Source organism: Labrus mixtus, unplaced genomic scaffold (genome assembly GCF_963584025.1).
Source record: "Labrus mixtus unplaced genomic scaffold, fLabMix1.1 SCAFFOLD_63, whole genome shotgun sequence".
Classification (NCBI taxonomy): domain Eukaryota; kingdom Metazoa; phylum Chordata; class Actinopteri; order Labriformes; family Labridae; genus Labrus; species Labrus mixtus.
This window is the reverse complement of record NW_026870342.1, coordinates 242,501-262,500: the sequence shown is the minus strand read 5'-3', so window position 1 is coordinate 262,500 and position 20,000 is coordinate 242,501. Positions and strand designations below refer to the sequence as shown.

General features: G+C 42.1%; 18 non-coding genes and 12 pseudogenes across 18 annotated transcripts; all 30 read left to right on the top strand.

Moving 5' to 3' along the window:
- The window catches only part of LOC132969837 (5S ribosomal RNA), a 120-nt pseudogene extending 35 nt beyond the window's left edge, over positions 1-85 (top strand).
- Positions 86-207: 122 nt separating this feature from the next.
- On the top strand, positions 208-316 carry LOC132969816 (5S ribosomal RNA; annotated as a pseudogene).
- A 123-nt stretch (positions 317-439) lies between these two features.
- LOC132969822 (5S ribosomal RNA) lies at positions 440-559 on the top strand (annotated as a pseudogene).
- A 354-nt stretch (positions 560-913) lies between these two features.
- On the top strand, positions 914-1,032 carry LOC132970007 (5S ribosomal RNA). Its single transcript, XR_009671873.1, has one exon. It is a non-coding gene; the product is annotated as a 5S ribosomal RNA (ribosomal RNA).
- Positions 1,033-1,151: 119 nt separating this feature from the next.
- LOC132969741 (5S ribosomal RNA) lies at positions 1,152-1,270 on the top strand. The gene has a single exon (XR_009671764.1). It is a non-coding gene; the product is annotated as a 5S ribosomal RNA (ribosomal RNA).
- Positions 1,271-1,392: 122 nt separating this feature from the next.
- LOC132970318 (5S ribosomal RNA) lies at positions 1,393-1,511 on the top strand. The gene has a single exon (XR_009672170.1). It is a non-coding gene; the product is annotated as a 5S ribosomal RNA (ribosomal RNA).
- A 121-nt stretch (positions 1,512-1,632) lies between these two features.
- LOC132969938 (5S ribosomal RNA) lies at positions 1,633-1,751 on the top strand. Its single transcript, XR_009671806.1, has one exon. It is a non-coding gene; the product is annotated as a 5S ribosomal RNA (ribosomal RNA).
- Positions 1,752-1,872: 121 nt separating this feature from the next.
- On the top strand, positions 1,873-1,991 carry LOC132970303 (5S ribosomal RNA). Its single transcript, XR_009672157.1, has one exon. It is a non-coding gene; the product is annotated as a 5S ribosomal RNA (ribosomal RNA).
- Positions 1,992-2,342: 351 nt separating this feature from the next.
- LOC132969779 (5S ribosomal RNA) lies at positions 2,343-2,461 on the top strand (annotated as a pseudogene).
- A 6,278-nt stretch (positions 2,462-8,739) lies between these two features.
- Positions 8,740-8,849, top strand: LOC132969804 (5S ribosomal RNA; annotated as a pseudogene).
- Positions 8,850-8,971: 122 nt separating this feature from the next.
- Positions 8,972-9,090, top strand: LOC132970259 (5S ribosomal RNA). Its single transcript, XR_009672116.1, has one exon. It is a non-coding gene; the product is annotated as a 5S ribosomal RNA (ribosomal RNA).
- Positions 9,091-9,212: 122 nt separating this feature from the next.
- LOC132969950 (5S ribosomal RNA) lies at positions 9,213-9,331 on the top strand. Its single transcript, XR_009671818.1, has one exon. It is a non-coding gene; the product is annotated as a 5S ribosomal RNA (ribosomal RNA).
- Positions 9,332-9,452: 121 nt separating this feature from the next.
- Positions 9,453-9,571, top strand: LOC132970380 (5S ribosomal RNA; annotated as a pseudogene).
- A 121-nt stretch (positions 9,572-9,692) lies between these two features.
- On the top strand, positions 9,693-9,811 carry LOC132970184 (5S ribosomal RNA). The gene has a single exon (XR_009672044.1). It is a non-coding gene; the product is annotated as a 5S ribosomal RNA (ribosomal RNA).
- Positions 9,812-9,933: 122 nt separating this feature from the next.
- Positions 9,934-10,052, top strand: LOC132970002 (5S ribosomal RNA). The gene has a single exon (XR_009671869.1). It is a non-coding gene; the product is annotated as a 5S ribosomal RNA (ribosomal RNA).
- A 121-nt stretch (positions 10,053-10,173) lies between these two features.
- On the top strand, positions 10,174-10,282 carry LOC132969819 (5S ribosomal RNA; annotated as a pseudogene).
- Positions 10,283-10,405: 123 nt separating this feature from the next.
- Positions 10,406-10,524, top strand: LOC132970167 (5S ribosomal RNA). Its single transcript, XR_009672028.1, has one exon. It is a non-coding gene; the product is annotated as a 5S ribosomal RNA (ribosomal RNA).
- Positions 10,525-10,643: 119 nt separating this feature from the next.
- LOC132969919 (5S ribosomal RNA) lies at positions 10,644-10,762 on the top strand. The gene has a single exon (XR_009671787.1). It is a non-coding gene; the product is annotated as a 5S ribosomal RNA (ribosomal RNA).
- Positions 10,763-11,113: 351 nt separating this feature from the next.
- On the top strand, positions 11,114-11,222 carry LOC132969763 (5S ribosomal RNA; annotated as a pseudogene).
- A 123-nt stretch (positions 11,223-11,345) lies between these two features.
- LOC132970207 (5S ribosomal RNA) lies at positions 11,346-11,464 on the top strand. The gene has a single exon (XR_009672067.1). It is a non-coding gene; the product is annotated as a 5S ribosomal RNA (ribosomal RNA).
- Positions 11,465-11,586: 122 nt separating this feature from the next.
- Positions 11,587-11,695, top strand: LOC132969818 (5S ribosomal RNA; annotated as a pseudogene).
- A 123-nt stretch (positions 11,696-11,818) lies between these two features.
- On the top strand, positions 11,819-11,937 carry LOC132970166 (5S ribosomal RNA). The gene has a single exon (XR_009672027.1). It is a non-coding gene; the product is annotated as a 5S ribosomal RNA (ribosomal RNA).
- A 120-nt stretch (positions 11,938-12,057) lies between these two features.
- Positions 12,058-12,176, top strand: LOC132969729 (5S ribosomal RNA). The gene has a single exon (XR_009671763.1). It is a non-coding gene; the product is annotated as a 5S ribosomal RNA (ribosomal RNA).
- A 122-nt stretch (positions 12,177-12,298) lies between these two features.
- Positions 12,299-12,417, top strand: LOC132970042 (5S ribosomal RNA). Its single transcript, XR_009671907.1, has one exon. It is a non-coding gene; the product is annotated as a 5S ribosomal RNA (ribosomal RNA).
- A 122-nt stretch (positions 12,418-12,539) lies between these two features.
- On the top strand, positions 12,540-12,658 carry LOC132970300 (5S ribosomal RNA). The gene has a single exon (XR_009672154.1). It is a non-coding gene; the product is annotated as a 5S ribosomal RNA (ribosomal RNA).
- A 121-nt stretch (positions 12,659-12,779) lies between these two features.
- On the top strand, positions 12,780-12,888 carry LOC132969704 (5S ribosomal RNA; annotated as a pseudogene).
- A 6,296-nt stretch (positions 12,889-19,184) lies between these two features.
- LOC132969885 (5S ribosomal RNA) lies at positions 19,185-19,293 on the top strand (annotated as a pseudogene).
- Positions 19,294-19,416: 123 nt separating this feature from the next.
- On the top strand, positions 19,417-19,535 carry LOC132970070 (5S ribosomal RNA). The gene has a single exon (XR_009671933.1). It is a non-coding gene; the product is annotated as a 5S ribosomal RNA (ribosomal RNA).
- A 122-nt stretch (positions 19,536-19,657) lies between these two features.
- Positions 19,658-19,776, top strand: LOC132970163 (5S ribosomal RNA). Its single transcript, XR_009672024.1, has one exon. It is a non-coding gene; the product is annotated as a 5S ribosomal RNA (ribosomal RNA).
- A 121-nt stretch (positions 19,777-19,897) lies between these two features.
- The window catches only part of LOC132969735 (5S ribosomal RNA), a 109-nt pseudogene continuing 6 nt past the window's right edge, over positions 19,898-20,000 (top strand).

Here is a 20,000-nt window from a genome sequence, read left to right as displayed (position 1 = left end):
CGTCCGATCTCGGAAACTAAGCAGGGTCGTGCCTGGTTAGTACTTGGATGTGAGACCGCCTGTGGAATACCAGATGCTGTAAGCTGTTTCATTTTTTTGATCATGTGTTTTTTTTTTATCATAGAGAGACATATTCACATGTCCAAAAATTCAGCCAGAATCAAGGGCATGACATCTTTAAAAGGCCCCTTTCTGCATACAATAATGGCTTAAGGACATACCACCCTGAACTCGTCCGATCTCGGAAGCTAAGCAGGGTCGGGCCTGGTTCGTACTTGGATGGGAGACCGCCTGGGAATACCAGGTGCTGTAAGCTTTTTAATTTTTTTTGATCATATGATTTTTTTTGATCATATAGAGACATATTCACATGTCCAAAAATTCAACCAGAATCAAGGGCATGACATCTTTAAAAGGCCCCTTTCTGCACACAATAATGGCTTACGGTCATACCACCCTGAACTCGTCCGATCTCGTCCGATCTCGGAAACTAACCAGGGTAGTGCCTGGTTAGTACTTGGATGGGAGACCGCCTGTGGAATACCAAATGCTGTAAGCTGTTACATTTTTTTGATCATATGTTTTTTTTTTATCATATAGAGACATATTCACATGTCCAAAAATTCAGCCAGAATCAAGGGCATGACATCTTTAAAAGGCCCCTTTCTGCACACAATAATGGCTTACGGCAAAACCACCCTGAACTCGTCTGATCTTGGAAGCTAAGCAGGTTCGGGCCTGGTTAGTACTTGGATGGGAGACCGCCTGGGAATACCAGACGCTGTAAGCTTTTTTTATTTTTTTGATCATATGTTTTTTTTTTATCATAGAGAGACATATTCACATGTCCAAAAATTCAACAAGAATCAAGGGCATGACATCTTTAAAAGGCCCCTGTCTGCAGACAATAATGGCTTACGGCCATACCACCCTGAACACGCCCGATCTCGTTCGATCTCAGAAGCTAAGCAGGGTCGGGCCTGGTTAGTACTTGGATGGGAGACCGCCTGGGAATACCAGGTGCTGTAAGCTTTTTCATTTTTTTGATCATGTTTTTTTTTATCATATAGAGACATATTCACATGTCCAAAAATTCAGCCAGAATCAAGGGCATGACATATTTAAAAGGCCCCTGTCTGCACACAATAATGGCTTACGGCCATACCACCCTGAACACGCCTGATCTCGTCCGATCTCGGAAGCTAAGCAGGGTCGGGCCTGGTTAGTACTTGGATGGGAGACCGCCTGGGAATACCAGGTGCTGTAAGCTTTTTCATTTTTTTGATCATATGTTTTTTTTTTATCATATAGAGACATATTCACATGTCCAAAAATTCAGCCAGAATCAAGGGCATAACATCTTTAAAAGGCCCCTGTCTGCACACAATAATGGCTTACGGCCATACCACCCTTAACACGCCCGATCTCGTCCCATCTCGGAAGCTAAGGAGGGTCGGGCCTGGTTAGTACTTGAATGGGAGACCGCCTGGGAATACCAGATGCTGTAAGCTTTTTTTATTTTTTTGATCATATGTTTTTTTTATCATAGAGAGACATATTCACATGTCCACAAATTCAGCCAGAATCAAGGGCATGACATCTTTAAAAGGCCCCTGTCTGCACACAATAATGGCTTACGGCCATACCACCCTGAACACGCCCGATCTCGTCCGATCTCGGAAGCAAAGCAGGGTCGGGCCTGGTTAGTACTTGGATGGGAGACCACCTGGGAATACCAGGTGCTGTAAGCGTTTTCATTTTTTTGATCATATGTTTTTTTTTATCATATAGAGACATATTCACATGTCCAAAAATTCAGCCAGAATCAAGGGCATGACATCTTTAAAAGGCCCCTGTCTGCACACAATAATGGCTTATGGCCATACCACCCTGAACACGCCTGATCTTGTCCGATCTCGGAAGCTAAGCAGGCTAGTGCCTGGTTAGTACTTGGATGGGAGACCGCCTGGGAATACCAGGTGCTGTAAGCTTTTTCATTTTTTTGATCATGTTTTTTTTTATCATATAGAGACATATTCACATGTCCAAAAATTCAGCCAGAATCAAGGGCATGACATCTTTAAAAGGCCCCTTTCTGCACACAATAATGGCTTAAGGACATACCACCCTGAACTTGTCCGATCTCGGAAGCTAAGCAGCGTCTGGCCTGGTTAGTACTTGGATGGGAGACCGCCTGGGAATACCAGGTGCTGTAAGCTTTTTCATTTTTTTTGATCATATGTTCTTTTTTTATCATATAGAGACATATTCACATGTCCAAAAATTCAGCCAGAATCAAGGGCATGAGATCTTTAAAAGGCCCCTGTCTGCACACAATAATGGCTTACGGCCATACCACCCTTAACATGCCCGTTCTCGTCCGATCTAGGAAACTAAGTAGGGTCGTGCCTGGTTAGTACTTGGATGGGAGACCGCCTGGGAATACCAGACGCTGTAAGCTTTTTCATTTTTTTGATCATATGGTTTTTTTTTATCATATAGAGACATATTCACATGTCCAAAAATTTAGCCAGAATCAAGGGCATGACATCTTTAAAAGGCCCCTTTCTGCACACAATAATGGCTTACGGCCATACCACCCTGAACACGCCCCTTTTGCTGTCAGAGTTTGTGTGGTGCTGAAGGAGAGCTGACGTGTCAGTACTGAGCAGGACAGCTGGACTAATTTGTTTGTTTTTTGGATGCGCTTTGGATTTATTTAAATACCTCAGATTGTGAGTGAATGTCCCCCAGCAGTCACTGACTGTTAGGGGGATCGTTTTTCTTTTCACCTTTTTTTCCTGTTTTTTTTCCACAATTTTGTGAAGAATTTTTGTTTTTCGTGAATGTTTGCTCGTATGTCGCGAGCAAACTCACACGGACGGATCACAAAGATGACAGGACCACGGACTGGAGAGATGGAAAAAGGAAAAGAGAACGGACAACAACGTGAACAAACAAACATGGCACTGAAACAAAGGAATGGATTAAACGACAACGAGAAGAACGACGGACAAAAAGGACGGATGAAAACGGCAAATGAAACAGGGAACGGAATGGATGACGGAGAGAGAGGAAGAGAGAGGAGCGGAGGGCTGATTGCTCCGCATGCAGAGAATGGGAGAGGTGGCGAGAGAGCAGAAAAAGAGGAAGCAAAAGTGTCTTTTGAGAGAAAACTAACACTAAACATTGAAATGGTGGGAGACAAAGTTCCTCTAAATCACGTCATGAGCAACATAAAAATGATCTGTGGGGGCCTGCTGGCGTGCAGAACCCTGGGACCTGAAAAACTGGAGGTGACGGTGAGCAACATTAAAGGAAAGGAAAGGCTGCTGGATGGATTTAAAATCGGAGAGACCAGAGTCGTGGCGAGAGAACTAAATAATGATGAGCTGGTGGTGTCTTTTTTAAACCTGCCAGCGTATATCACAGATGAAGAAATAGTTTGGAAGCTGACGGGATGGGGAGTGAAACCGACATCACCAATAAAACGCAGAATGTGGCCTGGAACAATGATAGCTGACGGAACGAGGTTTGTCCGGGTCAGATTTAATGACCAGGTACAGTCACTCCCTTACTCGCTCGTTTTTCGCTGCTTCTGCTGTCCTCCCTCTCCAGCCAGCTCCGGCGTCTCCAGCTCGCACTCTGACGCCCGTTCTCCTCCGCTCTCTCCGCTCTGCTCCATTTCTCCGTCACTGTTCTCGTCTTCTCTGATCTCCTTCCTGCTTGCTCCGATCACCTCCTTCTCCTCCGCCTCCTCCTCGTACACCTCCTCCGCCTCGTCTTCATCCTCGTACACCTCCTCCACCTCGTTCTTGCTTTCCTCTCCGTTCTCACACTCACATTCATTTTCTCTTTTTTTACAGTTTGTGCATTTTGTGCTGTTCGCGCTGCACTCTCGCGCAAAGTGTCCCTGCACCCCACAGTTGTGGCACATAAATTCTGGACACTCTCTCAGGATGTGTCCCGGCTGGATGCACATCCTGCACACTTTTTGTTGTCTATCATGTATTACTCTAAAGTATTCGTTCCCCATCACAGTGTTAAACTTTGTGGAGAGAGGGAAAAAAGGAGACGGAAGGGACGTGGCAGAAGACCCGGGGGTAAGCATGAGCACAGAGGGGAGGGAGATGCCTGAGAGTGGTGTTGGACAGGCGGGAGGGAGAAAAATCACGCTAAATAATACGGGTAAAAGCACCAGTCCCAATGAAACGGACAGCGAAATGGATGTGAGTGAACTGGCGAGTGCGCAAAAAAGACTAAGTCTTGGACAACGAAAAAAGTTGGTGAAAAAATTGAAATGTAAGGACAAATAATGACTGACAATAACCCCTGTAAATCCGTTTTTTTTGTTTTTATTTTTATGATAATGGCCTTTAATTTATTTTCGATAAACGTGAATGGACTAAGGAACAAAGAAAAAAGACATGCGATTCTTTCCTTGCAGAATGACGTTTTGTGCCTGCAGGAGACCAGGTGGGATGATTCCCTGGTGGAAGACATAAAAAAAGACTTTGTGGGCCATATTTTCTGCTCCAATGGCACGTCGAGGGCGAGAGGAGTGGCGGTTTTAGTCAAAACGGGTCGGGTAACAGGGGTAAATTTGGTTTATGGAGACAAAGAAGGAAGAATAATAGTAATAGACTGTGTGTATGAAACGAAAAATATAAGAATCATAAATATATATGCACCGAATGGAGAAAAAGAAAGGAAAACATTCTTCATTGCAATAAGCAAATGGTGGGAAAGGAATTGTATAATAATCGGTGACTTTAATGTGGCGATGACACCCACCGATGTGTCAAAAAATAATGTGTTTAAGGGGGATGTGAGCAGGGGGACACTTAAAGATATAATGATAACGAAACAATGCATTGATATTTGGAGATTGCTACATCCATGGGAGAGGGTGTTCTCCAGGAGACAAATTGTACTGAATAGATTAAAACAATCTAGAATAGATTATGCTTTGGTGACATGCGAGGTAGTGAGGTGGATTAAAGAAGTTGAATATAAAACTAATATGTGGAGCGATCACGCTGGAATAGAAATCACGTTTAGAAAAGAAACGAATGTACGTAAAGGAGGGATATGGTGCTTTAATGCAAGCTTGCTGGATGATGGAATGTTTGTGAAAAGTATGGAAAGATTGTTGAATGATGTGGGATATGAGTGGAATGAGAGTGAAGATATGAATGTGTGGTGGGATAGTGTAAAAGTCAGAATTAAAAAAAAGTGTATCAATTATAGTAAAGAGAAAAAGTGGAGAGAAAATAGAAAGGAAGAGAATTTGAGAAAACAACTAAGTGAGGAAATAGCATCGCTTGACAGTGTAGATAATGTAGATGTCGAAAAATACATACATTTAAAAGAACAGTTGGGAGTGATTGAACTTAAAAAGAGTAGGGGTGCAGCCATTAGGAGTAAAATACAATATATGTATGAGGGGGAGAGGAGTACAGCCTTTTTTTTAGGTCTGGAAAAACAAAAACAAAAAAGAACAGAAATAAACGAATTATTAAATGAAGCAGGTAAAAGTGTGACAGATAAAAAGGGAATTTTAGAAATAGTAAAGGGCTATTATGAAAGCCTGTTTTCGAGACAGGAGTGTGATAGCGTGAGTGTGAACAGAGCTTTGGGTGCCTTAAAGAAAAAACTAAGCGAGGACGATAAAATGTGGTGTGATTGTGAGTTTACAGAGGGAGAAATCAGAAGTGCTTTAGAGGGGTTAAACAAAAACAAAAGTCCTGGGAGCGATGGCCTAACTGCGGAATTCTACCAAGCTTTCAAAGAGCAGCTGGTGCCCTTGGTGAACAAATTGAGTAAATATATGGAAAAAGTGAAACATATACCAAAAAGTTTAGGGGAAGGGGTGGTTACTATTTTTTACAAAAACAAGGGGGACAATAAAAATCTGGACAACTACAGACCAATCAGCCTACTCAACACAGACTACAAAATCATAGCGAAAACAATAGCCAATAGAATCAGGGAGGTAATAGGAACAATCATAGAACAAACACAATCATACAGTATACCAAACAGAGACATAGCAGACTCAATCATTTCAATAAAACAGACGGTCAGGGATATGGAAGGGGAGGGGGGAATATGGCTAGGGATTGATTTAAATAAAGCTTTTGACAGAGTAGATCACGGGTTCATGGGGAAGGTGTTAGAGAAGTTTGGATTCGGGGAGAGAATGAGAGAATGGATAAATATGTTGTATACAGGAGCGGAAAGCAAGATAAAATGTAACGGGGAACTAACTGATTCTTTTAAAATATCAAGGTCAGTGAGACAAGGATGTCCGATGTCAGCGCTGTTGTACAGCTTGGTAGCAGAGCCGCTGGCAGCACTGATATCGGAAGACGTAAACATAAAAGGTATAGGTAAGGAAAACGTAAAAATAATACAGTATGCAGATGACGTGAATATAATGGTAAAAGGAGAGGAGGATATAGAATTGATATTAAAACATGTACAAACTTATGAAAGAGCATCTGGGGCAAAAGTAAATGAAAATAAGTCAGAAATTATGTTACTAGGTAAGGAATCCAATCTAGTTAATAAGTGGGGATTTAAAACGGTGTGTGAGAGAAGAAAAGTGTTGGGAGTGAATATGGGGAAAAATGAGAATGAATGTGATGATGTAACATGGAAAGAGGTGGTGGGTAAAATTAAAAAAACATTGAATTTGTGGAAAGCGAGGGGTCTATTGTTGAGAGGAAGGGTAGCCGTAACAAATGCTCTCGTGTTGTCCAAAGTGAATCATGCGCTGAGTACTTGTACGCTTCCGGACTGGGCCTTTAAGGAGATTTCAAAGACCATTAGGGACTTTATTTGGAAAAACAAAGCAGCGAGTATAGCTCACAAAACAATAATAGGGGCTAAAGATCAGGGGGGGCTAGCTTTGATTGATTTACTTACAAAAAAAGTAGCACTAAGAGTCAAATTGATAGGCAAATTTATGGACCAGAACCGGAACGTAGTTTGGAAAAACCACTTCAAACAATATCTGTGCAGTTTTGGACTCTACAACGAGGACAACCTGTACCAGATCAATAACCCGGATTCATTTAAACACTTGCCACGGTTTTTCCAGGAAGTACTCAGTGCGTGGTATCAGGTTTCATCCTGGACTGTACCAGAGTGCGGAACGAGAGGGTCAGTGCTACGACTGCCCTTCCTCTCGAGCCCGTATTTTAAAAATGGGGAGAGGGTAATTAAGTGTGAAGCTATGTCGAAAGCGGGATATATTAGAATAAGGGATTTACTGAACTGTGGGGGGGATTTTGATTTACAAATGGTGGTGAGGGGTTTAAAAAATAAAGGGTGTGTGTGCAGAAAGGATGTGATTGAGAGAGTGTTTGCAAATGTAAAATTGTCTTTGTCGAGCGAATGGGAAAAATTAATCAAAGAGAAGGAGGGAGTGATGCAGGACAATGTGGGGGGGATCTCCCTGTGCCTAGGGGAGAAGAAACACAACATTACAGATGTCACTACAAAAATTTGGTATAGGTGCGCAATCACACATAGAATACAGAAACCCACATCCGAAGTAAAATGGACAGACACATACCCGGACATAACAAGCAACATGATATGGAAGAACATTAACATTCCGCATACACCACATGCAATATTTGACCTAGATTTCAAACTGAGGCACAGGAGGATCTTCACCTGCATCGTCCTGCATCAGATCCATAAGGAGAGGTATGAAAGAAAGTGTTGTGTATGTGAAAGTACGGATGAGGATTTAATACATTTGTTTGTTACGTGTGGGGAATTGGTTTATTTTTGGGGAAAAATAAGAGAAATGTTGGGGAAATGCAGTAAGAATGAGTGTTGGAATGAAAGGGGGTGGGAATTGTCGGTGTTGTTGGGGGTGGGAACAAAACAAAAAAATCACAATGTAATGAATATAATTTTGGCTTTTGCAAGAAAAGCGGTTTTTAACAGAAGGAATTATGCACTGTATGAAAGTAAGAAAATGAATGTGTGGAGAATGTTTGTGAATGAATGGAAAGCACATCTTAAATTGTTGTACATAGCGAATGAGAGTGAGTTTGTGAGAATGTTTGTGGAAGGTGCGAATGTGTGTAGAGTAAATGAGGAGGGAATTATGTGGGATGTCTAAATTATTTTGTTTTTGTTTTTTTGGTACGAGGGCTTCTTTTTTGGTCATGGGAAAATGGGTGATTTGATTTGGTGTTTTTTTTTTTCTCAGTGGTTTTTTGAGAATACTGTGGGGTTTTTGTATGTTTTTGTGGTTTGTTTTCAGAGGGGTGTTTGCTTTGGGGGAGGGACTCAGAAGAGTTGTCATGAGTTGGGGGTATCAGGAGTGGTTTGAGTTTTTTTTCCTGATGCTATGTTTTTATTGTTTTTAGGGTGCCGTTTGCGTCAGAGGGGAGGTTTAATTTAGAGGGTGTATGTATTGTAATAGCATTTGTTGTAAATGATGTGAAAGAATTATAAATGTTTTTGTAATTTTGATAATAAAAGATAAAAAAAAAAAACACGGCCTATCTCGTCTGATCTCTTAAGCTAAGCAGTGTCGGGCCTGGTTAGTACTTGGATGGGAGACCGCCTGGGAATACCAGGTGATGTAAGCTTTTTCATTTTTTTGATCATATGTTTTTTTTTATCATATAGAGACATATTCACATGTCCAAAAATTCAGCCAGAATCAAGAGCATGACATCTTTAAAAGGCCCCTTTCTGCACACAATAATGGCTTACAGCCATACCACCCTGAACACGTCCGATTTCGGAAGCTAAGCAGGGTTCGTGCCTGGTTAGTACTTGGATGGGAGACCGCCTGGGAATACCAGGTGCTGTAAGCTTTTTCATTTTTTTGATCATATGTTTTTTTTTTATCATATAGAGACATATTCACATGTCCAAAAATTCAGCCAGAATCAAGGGCATGACATCTTTAAAAGGCCCCTTTCTGCACACAGTAATGGCTTACAGCCATACCACCCTGAACACGCCCGATCTCGTCCGATCCAGGAAGCTAAGCAGGGTCAGGCCTGGTTAGTACTTGGATGGGAGACCGCCTGGGAATACCAGGTGCTGTAAGCTTTTTCATTTTTTTGATCATATGTTTTTTTTTTATCATATAGAGACATATTCACATGTCCAAAAATTCAGCCAGAATCAAGGGCATGACATCTTTAAAAGGCCCCTGTCTGCACACAATAATGGCTTACGGCCATACCACCCTGAACACGCCCGATCTCGTTCGATCTCGGAAGCTAAGCAGGGTTGGGCCTGGTTAGTACTTGGATGGGAGACCACCTTGGAATACCAGGTGCTGTAAGCGTTTTCATTTATTTGATCATATGTTTTTTTTTATCATATAAAGACATATTCACATGTCCAAAAATTCAGCCAGAATCAAGGGCATGACATCTTTAAAAGGCCCCTTTCTGCACACAATAACGGCTTACGGCCATACCACCCTTAACACGCCCGATCTCGTCCGATCTCGGAAACTAAGTAGGGTCGTGCCTGGTTAGTACTTGGATGGGAGACCGCCTGGGAATACCAGACGCTGTAAGCTTTTTCATTTTTTTTGATCATATGTTTTTTTTATCATATAGAGACATATTCACATGTCCAAAAATTCAGCCAGAATCAAGGGCATGACATCTTTAAAAGGCCCCTCTCTGCACACAATAATGGCTTATGGCCATACCACCCTGAACACGCCTGATCTCGTCCGATCTCGGAAGCTAAGCAGGGTAGGGCCTGGTTAGTACTTGGGTGGGAGACGGCCTGGGAATACCAGGTGCTGTAAGTTTTTTCATTTTTTTGATCATATGTTTTTTTTTTATCATATAGAGACATATTCACATGTCCAAAAATTCAGCCAGAATCAAGGGCATGACATCTTTAAAAGGCCCCTTTCTGCATACAATAATGGCTTACGGCCATACCACCCTGAACACGCCCGATCTCGTCCGATCTCGGAAGCTAAGCAGTGTCGGGCCTGGTTAGTACTTGGATGGGAGACCACCTGGGAATACCAGGTGCTGTAAGCGTTTTCATTTTTTTGATCATATGTTTTTTTTTATCATATAGAGACATATTCACATGTCCAAAAATTCAGCCAGAATCAAGGGCATGACATCTTTAAAAGGCCCCTTTCTGCACACAATAATGGCTTACGGCCAAACCACCCTGAACTCGTCCGATCTTGGAAGCTAAGCAGGGTCGGGCCTGGTTAGTACTTGGATGGGAGACCGCCTGGGAATACCAGACGCTGTAAGCTTTTTTTATTTTTTTGATCATATGTTTTTTTTTTATCATAGAGAGACATATTCACATGTCCAAAAATTCAGCCAGAATCAAGGGCATGACATCTTTAAAAGGCCCCTGTCTGCAGACAATAATGGCTTACGGCCATACCACCCTGAACACGCCCGATCTCGTTCGATCTCAGAAGCTAAGCAGGGTCGTGCCTGGTTAGTACTTGGATGGGAGACCGCCTGGGAATACCAGGTGCTGTAAGCTTTTTCATTTTTTTGATCATGTTTTTTTTTATCATATAGAGACATATTCACATGTCAAAAAATTCAGCCAGAATCAAGGGCATGACATCTTTAAAAGGCCCCTCTCTGCACACAATAATGGCTTACGGCCATACCACCCTGAACACGCCTGATCTCGTCCGATCTCGGAAGCTAAGCAGGGTGGGGCCTGGTTAGTACTTGGATGGGAGACCGCCTGGGAATACCAGGTGCTGTAAGCTTTTTCATTTTTTTGATCATATGTTTTTTTTTATCATATAGAGACATATTCACATGTCCAAAAATTCAGCCAGAATCAAGGGCATGATATCTTTAAAAGGCCCCTTTCTGCACACAATAATGCCTTACGTCCATACCACCCTGATCTCGTCCGATCTCAGAAGCTAAGCAGGGTCGGGCCTGGTTAATACTTGGACGGGAGACCGCCTAGGAATACCAGGTGCTGTAAGCTTTTTCATTTTTTTGATCATATGTTTTTTTTAATCATAGAGAGACATATTCACATGTCCAAAAATTCAGCCAGAATCAAGGGCATGACATCTTTAAAAGGCCCCTTTCTGCACACAATAATGCCTTACGGCCATACCACCCTGTACTCGTCCGATCTCGGAAGCTAAGCAGGGTTGGGCCTGGTTAGTACTTGTATGGGAGACCGCCTGGGAATACCAGGTGCTGTAAGCTTTTTCATTTTTTTTGATCATATGTTTTTTTTTGATCATATAGAGACATATTCACATGTCCAAAAATTCAGCCAGAATCAAGGGCATGACATCTTTAAAAGGCCCCTGTCTTCACACAATAATGGCTTACGGCCATACCACCCTGAACACGCCTGATCTAGTCCGATCTCGGAAGCTAAGCAGGGTAGGACCTGGTTAGTACTTGGATGGGAGACCGCCTGGGAATACCAGGTGCTGTGAGTTTTTTCATTTTTTTGATCATATGTTTTTTTTTTATCATATAGAGACATATTCACATGTCCAAAAATTCAGCCAGAATCAAGGGCATGACATCTTTAAAAGGCCCCTTTCTGCACACAATAATGGCTTACGGCCAAACCACCCTGAACTCGTCCGATCTTGGAAGCTAAGCAGGGTCGGGCCTGGTTAGTACTTGGATGGGAGACCGCCTGGGAATACCAGACGCTGTAAGCTTTTTTTATTTTTTTGATCATATGTTTTTTTTTTATCATAGAGAGACATATTCACATGTCCAAAAATTCAGCCAGAATCAAGGGCATGACATCTTTAAAAGGCCCCTGTCTGCAGACAATAATGGCTTACGGCCATACCACCCTGAACACGCCCGATCTCGTTCGATCTCAGAAGCTAAGCAGGGTCGTGCCTGGTTAGTACTTGGATGGGAGACCGCCTGGGAATACCAGGTGCTGTAAGCTTTTTCATTTTTTTAATCATGTTTTTTTTTTATCATATAGAGACATATTCACATGTCCAAAAATTCAGCCAGAATCAAGGGCATGACATCTTTAAAAGGCCCCTCTCTGCACACAATAATGGCTTACGGCCATACCACCCTGAACACGCCTGATCTCGTCCGATCTCGGAAGCTAAGCAGGGTCGGGCCTGGTTAGTACTTGGATGGGAGACCGCCTGGGAATACCAGGTGCTGTAAGCTTTTTCATTTTTTTGATCATATGTTTTTTTTTTTTCATATAGAGACATATTCACATGTCCAAAAATTCAGCCAGAATCAAGGGCATGACATCTTTAAAAGGCCCCTTTCTTCACACAATAATGACTTATGGCCATACCACCCTGAACATGCCCGATCTCGTCCGATCTCGGAAGCTAAGCAGGGTCGGGCCTGGTTAGTACTTGGATGGGAGACCGCCTGGGAATACCAGGTGCTATAAGCTTTTTCATTTTTTTGATCATATGTTTTTTTTTTTTCATATAGAGACATATTCACATGTCCAAAAATTCAGCCAGAATCAAGGGCATGACATCTTTAAAAGGCCCCTTTCTGCACACAATAATGGCTTATGGCCATACCACCCTGAACACGCCCGATCTCGTCCGATCTCGGAAGCTAAGCAGGGTCGGGCCTGGTTAGTACTTGGATGGGAGACCGCCTGGGAATACCAGGTGCTGTAAGCTTTTTCATTTTTTTGATGATATGTTTTTTTTTATCATATAGAGACATATTCACATGTCCAAAAATTCAGCCAGAATCAAGGGCATGACATCTTTAAAAGGCCCCTGTCTGCACACAATAATGGCTTACGGCCATACCACCCTGAACACGCCCGATCTCGGAAGCTAAGCAAGGTCAGGCCTGGTTAGTACTTGGATGGGAGACCGCCTGGGAATACCAGGTGCTGTAAGCTTTTTCATTTTTTTGATCATATGTTTTTTTTTTATCATATAGAGACATATTCACATGTCCAAAAATTCAGCCAGAATCAAGGGCATGACATCTTTAAAAGGCCCCTTTCTGCACACAATAACAGCTTACGGCCATACCACCCTGAACACGCCCCTTTTGCTGTCAGAGTTTGTGTGGTGCTGAAGGAGAGCTGACGTGTCAGTACTGAGCAGGACAGCTGGACTAATTTGTTTCTTTTTTGGGTGCGTTTTGGATTCATTTAAATACCTCAGATTGTGAGTGAATGTCCCCCAGCAGTCACTGACTGTTAGGGGGATCGTTTTTCTTTTCACCTTTTTTTCCTGTTTTTTTTCCACAATTTTGTGAAGAATTTTTGTTTTTTTGTGAATGTTTGCTCGTATGTCGCGAGCAAACTCACACGGACGGATCACAAAGATGACAGGACCACGGACTGGAGAGATGGAAAAAGGAAAAGAGAACGGACAACAACGTGAACAAACAAACATGGCACTGAAACAGAGGAATGGATTAAACGACAACGAGAAGAACGACGGACAAAAAGGACGGATGAAAACGGCAAATGAAACAGGGAACGGAATGGATGACGGAGAGAGAGGAAGAGAGAGGAGCGGCGGGCTGATTGCTCCGCATGCAGAGAATGGGAGAGGTGGCGAGAGAGCAGAAAAAGAGGAAGCAAAAGTGTCTTTTGAGAGAAAACTAACACTAAACATTGAAATGGTGGGAGACAAAGTTCCTCTAAATCACGTCATGAGCAACATAAAAATGATCTGTGGGGGCCTGCTGGCGTGCAGAACCCTGGGACCTGAAAAACTGGAGGTGACGGTGAGCAACATTAAAGGAAAGGAAAGGCTGCTGGATGGATTTAAAATCGGAGAGACCAGAGTCGTGGCGAGAGAACTAAATAATGATGAGCTGGTGGTGTCTTTTTTAAACCTGCCAGCGTATATCACAGATGAAGAAATAGTTTGGAAGCTGACGGGATGGGGAGTGAAACCGACATCACCAATAAAACGCAGAATGTGGCCTGGAACAATGATAGCTGACGGAACGAGGTTTGTCCGGGTCAGATTTAATGACCAGGTACAGTCACTCCCTTACTCCACAAAGTTTAACACTGTGATGGGGAACGAATACTTTAGAGTAATACATGATAGACAACAAAAAGTGTGCAGGATGTGCATCCAGCCGGGACACATCCTGAGAGAGTGTCCAGAATTTATGTGCCACAATTGTGGGGTGCAGGGACACTTTGCGCGAGAGTGCAGCGCGAACAGCACAAAATGCACAAACTGTAAAAAAAGAGAAAATGAATGTGAGTGTGAGAACGGAGAGGAAAGCAAGAACGAGGTGGAGGAGGTGTACGAGGATGAAGACGAGGCGGAGGAGGTGTACGAGGAGGAGGCGGAGGAGAAGGAGGTGATCGGAGCAAGCAGGAAGGAGATCAGAGAAGACGAGAACAGTGACGGAGAAATGGAGCAGAGCGGAGAGAGCGGAGAGAGCGGAGGAGAACGGGCGTCAGAGTGCGAGCTGGAGACGCCGGAGCTGGCTGGAGAGGGAGGACAGCAGAAGCAGCGAAAAACGAGCGAGAGAGGGAAAAAAGGAGACGGAAGGGACGTGGCAGAAGACCCGGGGGTAAGCATGAGCACAGAGGGGAGGGAGATGCCTGAGAGTGGTGTTGGACAGGCGGGAGGGAGAAAAATCACGCTAAATAATACGGGTAAAAGCACCAGTCCCAATGAAACGGACAGCGAAATGGATGTGAGTGAACTGGCGAGTGCGCAAAAAAGACTAAGTCTTGGACAACGAAAAAAGTTGGTGAAAAAATTGAAATGTAAGGACAAATAATGACTGACAATAACCCCTGTAAATCCGTTTTTTTTGTTTTTATTTTTATGATAATGGCCTTTAATTTATTTTCGATAAACGTGAATGGACTAAGGAACAAAGAAAAAAGACATGCGATTCTTTCCTTGCAGAATGACGTTTTGTGCCTGCAGGAGACCAGGTGGGATGATTCCCTGGTGGAAGACATAAAAAAAGACTTTGTGGGCCATATTTTCTGCTCCAATGGCACGTCGAGGGCGAGAGGAGTGGCGGTTTTAGTCAAAACGGGTCGGGTAACAGGGGTAAATTTGGTTTATGGAGACAAAGAAGGAAGAATAATAGTAATAGACTGTGTGTATGAAACGAAAAATATAAGAATCATAAATATATATGCACCGAATGGAGAAAAAGAAAGGAAAACATTCTTCATTGCAATAAGCAAATGGTGGGAAAGGAATTGTATAATAATCGGTGACTTTAATGTGGCGATGACACCCACCGATGTGTCAAAAAATAATGTGTTTAAGGGGGATGTGAGCAGGGGGACACTTAAAGATATAATGATAACGAAACAATGCATTGATATTTGGAGATTGCTACATCCATGGGAGAGGGTGTTCTCCAGGAGACAAATTGTACTGAATAGATTAAAACAATCTAGAATAGATTATGCTTTGGTGACATGCGAGGTAGTGAGGTGGATTAAAGAAGTTGAATATAAAACTAATATGTGGAGCGATCACGCTGGAATAGAAATCACGTTTAGAAAAGAAACGAATGTACGTAAAGGAGGGATATGGTGCTTTAATGCAAGCTTGCTGGATGATGGAATGTTTGTGAAAAGTATGGAAAGATTGTTGAATGATGTGGGATATGAGTGGAATGAGAGTGAAGATATGAATGTGTGGTGGGATAGCGTAAAAGTCAGAATTAAAAAAAAGTGTATCAATTATAGTAAAGAGAAAAAGTGGAGAGAAAATAGAAAGGAAGAGAATTTGAGAAAACAACTAAGTGAGGAAATAGCATCGCTTGACAGTGTAGATAATGTAGATGTCGAAAAATACATACATTTAAAAGAACAGTTGGGAGTGATTGAACTTAAAAAGAGTAGGGGTGCAGCCATTAGGAGTAAAATACAATATATGTATGAGGGGGAGAGGAGTACAGCCTTTTTTTTAGGTCTGGAAAAACAAAAACAAAAAAGAACAGAAATAAACGAATTATTAAATGAAGCAGGTAAAAGTGTGACAGATAAAAAGGGAATTTTAGAAATAGTAAAGGGCTATTATGAAAGCCTGTTTTCGAGACAGGAGTGTGATAGCGTGAGTGTGAACAGAGCTTTGGGTGCCTTAAAGAAAAAACTAAGCGAGGACGATAAAATGTGGTGTGATTGTGAGTTTACAGAGGGAGAAATCAGAAGTGCTTTAGAGGGGTTAAACAAAAACAAAAGTCCTGGGAGCGATGGCCTAACTGCGGAATTCTACCAAGCTTTCAAAGAGCAGCTGGTGCCCTTGGTGAACAAATTGAGTAAATATATGGAAAAAGTGAAACATATACCAAAAAGTTTAGGGGAAGGGGTGGTTACTATTTTTTACAAAAACAAGGGGGACAATAAAAATCTGGACAACTACAGACCAATCAGCCTACTCAACACAGACTACAAAATCATAGCGAAAACAATAGCCAATAGAATCAGGGAGGTAATAGGAACAATCATAGAACAAACACAATCATACAGTATACCAAACAGAGACATAGCAGACTCAATCATTTCAATAAAACAGACGGTCAGGGATATGGAAGGGGAGGGGGGAATATGGCTAGGGATTGATTTAAATAAAGCTTTTGACAGAGTAGATCACGGGTTCATGGGGAAGGTGTTAGAGAAGTTTGGATTCGGGGAGAGAATGAGAGAATGGATAAATATGTTGTATACAGGAGCGGAAAGCAAGATAAAATGTAACGGGGAACTAACTGATTCTTTTAAAATATCAAGGTCAGTGAGACAAGGATGTCCGATGTCAGCGCTGTTGTACAGCTTGGTAGCAGAGCCGCTGGCAGCACTGATATCGGAAGACGTAAACATAAAAGGTATAGGTAAGGAAAACGTAAAAATAATACAGTATGCAGATGACGTGAATATAATGGTAAAAGGAGAGGAGGATATAGAATTGATATTAAAACATGTACAAACTTATGAAAGAGCATCTGGGGCAAAAGTAAATGAAAATAAGTCAGAAATTATGTTACTAGGTAAGGAATCCAATCTAGTTAATAAGTGGGGATTTAAAACGGTGTGTGAGAGAAGAAAAGTGTTGGGAGTGAATATGGGGAAAAATGAGAATGAATGTGATGATGTAACATGGAAAGAGGTGGTGGGTAAAATTAAAAAAAAACATTGAATTTGTGGAAAGCGAGGGGTCTATTGTTGAGAGGAAGGGTAGCCGTAACAAATGCTCTCGTGTTGTCCAAAGTGAATCATGCGCTGAGTACTTGTACGCTTCCGGACTGGGCCTTTAAGGAGATTTCAAAGACCATTAGGGACTTTATTTGGAAAAACAAAGCAGCGAGTATAGCTCACAAAACAATAATAGGGGCTAAAGATCAGGGGGGGCTAGCTTTGATTGATTTACTTACAAAAAAAGTAGCACTAAGAGTCAAATTGATAGGCAAATTTATGGACCAGAACCGGAACGTAGTTTGGAAAAACCACTTCAAACAATATCTGTGCAGTTTTGGACTCTACAACGAGGACAACCTGTACCAGATCAATAACCCGGATTCATTTAAACACTTGCCACGGTTTTTCCAGGAAGTACTCAGTGCGTGGTATCAGGTTTCATCCTGGACTGTACCAGAGTGCGGAACGAGAGGGTCAGTGCTACGACTGCCCTTCCTCTCGAGCCCGTATTTTAAAAATGGGGAGAGGGTAATTAAGTGTGAAGCTATGTCGAAAGCGGGATATATTAGAATAAGGGATTTACTGAACTGTGGGGGGGATTTTGATTTACAAATGGTGGTGAGGGGTTTAAAAAATAAAGGGTGTGTGTGCAGAAAGGATGTGATTGAGAGAGTGTTTGCAAATGTAAAATTGTCTTTGTCGAGCGAATGGGAAAAATTAATCAAAGAGAAGGAGGGAGTGATGCGGGACGATGTGGGGGGGATCTCCCTGTGCCTAGGGGAGAAGAAACACAACATTACAGATGTCACTACAAAAATTTGGTATAGGTGCGCAATCACACATAGAATACAGAAACCCACATCCGAAGTAAAATGGACAGACACATACCCGGACATAACAAGCAACATGATATGGAAGAACATTAACATTCCGCATACACCACATGCAATATTTGACCTAGATTTCAAACTGAGGCACAGGAGGATCTTCACCTGCATCGTCCTGCATCAGATCCATAAGGAGAGGTATGAAAGAAAGTGTTGTGTATGTGAAAGTACGGATGAGGATTTAATACATTTGTTTGTTACGTGTGGGGAATTGGTTTATTTTTGGGGAAAAATAAGAGAAATGTTGGGGAAATGCAGTAAGAATGAGTGTTGGAATGAAAGGGGGTGGGAATTGTCGGTGTTGTTGGGGGTGGGAACAAAACAAAAAAATCACAATGTAATGAATATAATTTTGGCTTTTGCAAGAAAAGCGGTTTTTAACAGAAGGAATTATGCACTGTATGAAAGTAAGAAAATGAATGTGTGGAGAATGTTTGTGAATGAATGGAAAGCACATCTTAAATTGTTGTACATAGCGAATGAGAGTGAGTTTGTGAGAATGTTTGTGGAAGGTGCGAATGTGTGTAGAGTAAATGAGGAGGGAATTATGTGGGATGTCTAAATTATTTTGTTTTTGTTTTTTTGGTACGAGGGCTTCTTTTTTGGTCATGGGGAAAATGGGTGATTTGATTTGGTGGTTTTTTTTTCTCAGTGGTTTTTTGAGAATACTGTGGGGTTTTTGTATGTTTTTGTGGTTTGTTTTCAGAGGGGTGTTTGCTTTGGGGGAGGGACTCAGAAGAGTTGTCATGAGTTGGGGGTATCAGGGGTGGTTTGAGTTTTTTTTCCTGATGCTATGTTTTTATTGTTTTTAGGGTGCCGTTTGCGTCAGAGGGGAGGTTTAATTTAGAGGGTGTATGTATTGTAATAGCATTTGTTGTAAATGATGTGAAAGAATTATAAATGTTTTTGTAATTTTGATAATAAAAGATTAAAAAAAAAAAAAAAACACGCCTGATCTCGTCCGATCTCGGAAGCTAAGCAGGGTATGGCCTGGTTAGTACCTGGATGGGAGACCGCCTGGGAATACCAGGTGCTGTAAGTTTTTTCATTTTTTTGATCATATGTTTTTTTTTTATCATATAGAGACATATTCACATGTCCAAAAATTCAGCCAGAATCAAGGGCATGACATCTTTAAAAGGCCCCTTTCTGCATACAATAATGCCTTACGTCCATACCACCCTGAACTCGTCCGATCTCAGAAGCAAAGCAGGGTAGGGCCTGGTTAGTAGTTGGATGGGAGACCGCCTGGGAATACCAGGTGCTGTAAGCTTTTTCATTTTTTTGATCATATGTTTTTTTTTTTATCATATAGAGACATATTCACATGTCCAAAAATTCAGCCAGAATCAAGGGCATGACATCTTTAAAAGGCCCCTTTCTGCACACAATAATGGCTTACGGCCATACCACCCTGAACACGCCTGATCTCGTCTGATCTCAGAAGCTAAGCAGGGTCGGGCCTGGTTAGTACTTGGATGGGAGACCGCCTGGGAATACCAGGTGCTATAAGTTTTTTCATTTTTTTGATCATATGTTTTTTTTTTATCATATAGAGACATATTCACATGTCCAAAAATTCAGCCAGAATCAAGGGCATGACATCTTTAAAAGGCGCCTTTCTGCATACAATAATGGCTTACGGCCAAACCACCCTATACACGCCTGATCTCGTCTGATCTCGGAAGCTAAGCAGGGTCGGGCCTGGTTAGTACTTGGATGGGAGACCGCCTGGGAATACCAGGTGCTGTAAGCTTTTTCATTTTTTTTGATCATATGTTTTTTTTATCATATAGAGACATATTCACATGTCCAAAAATTCAGCCAGAATCAAGGGCATGACATCTTTAAAAGGCCCCTGTCTGCACACAATAATGGCTTACGGCCATACCACCCTGAACACGCCCGATCTCGGAAGCTAAGCAAGGTCAGGCCTGGTTAGTACTTGGATGGGAGACCGCCTTGGAATACCAGGTGCTG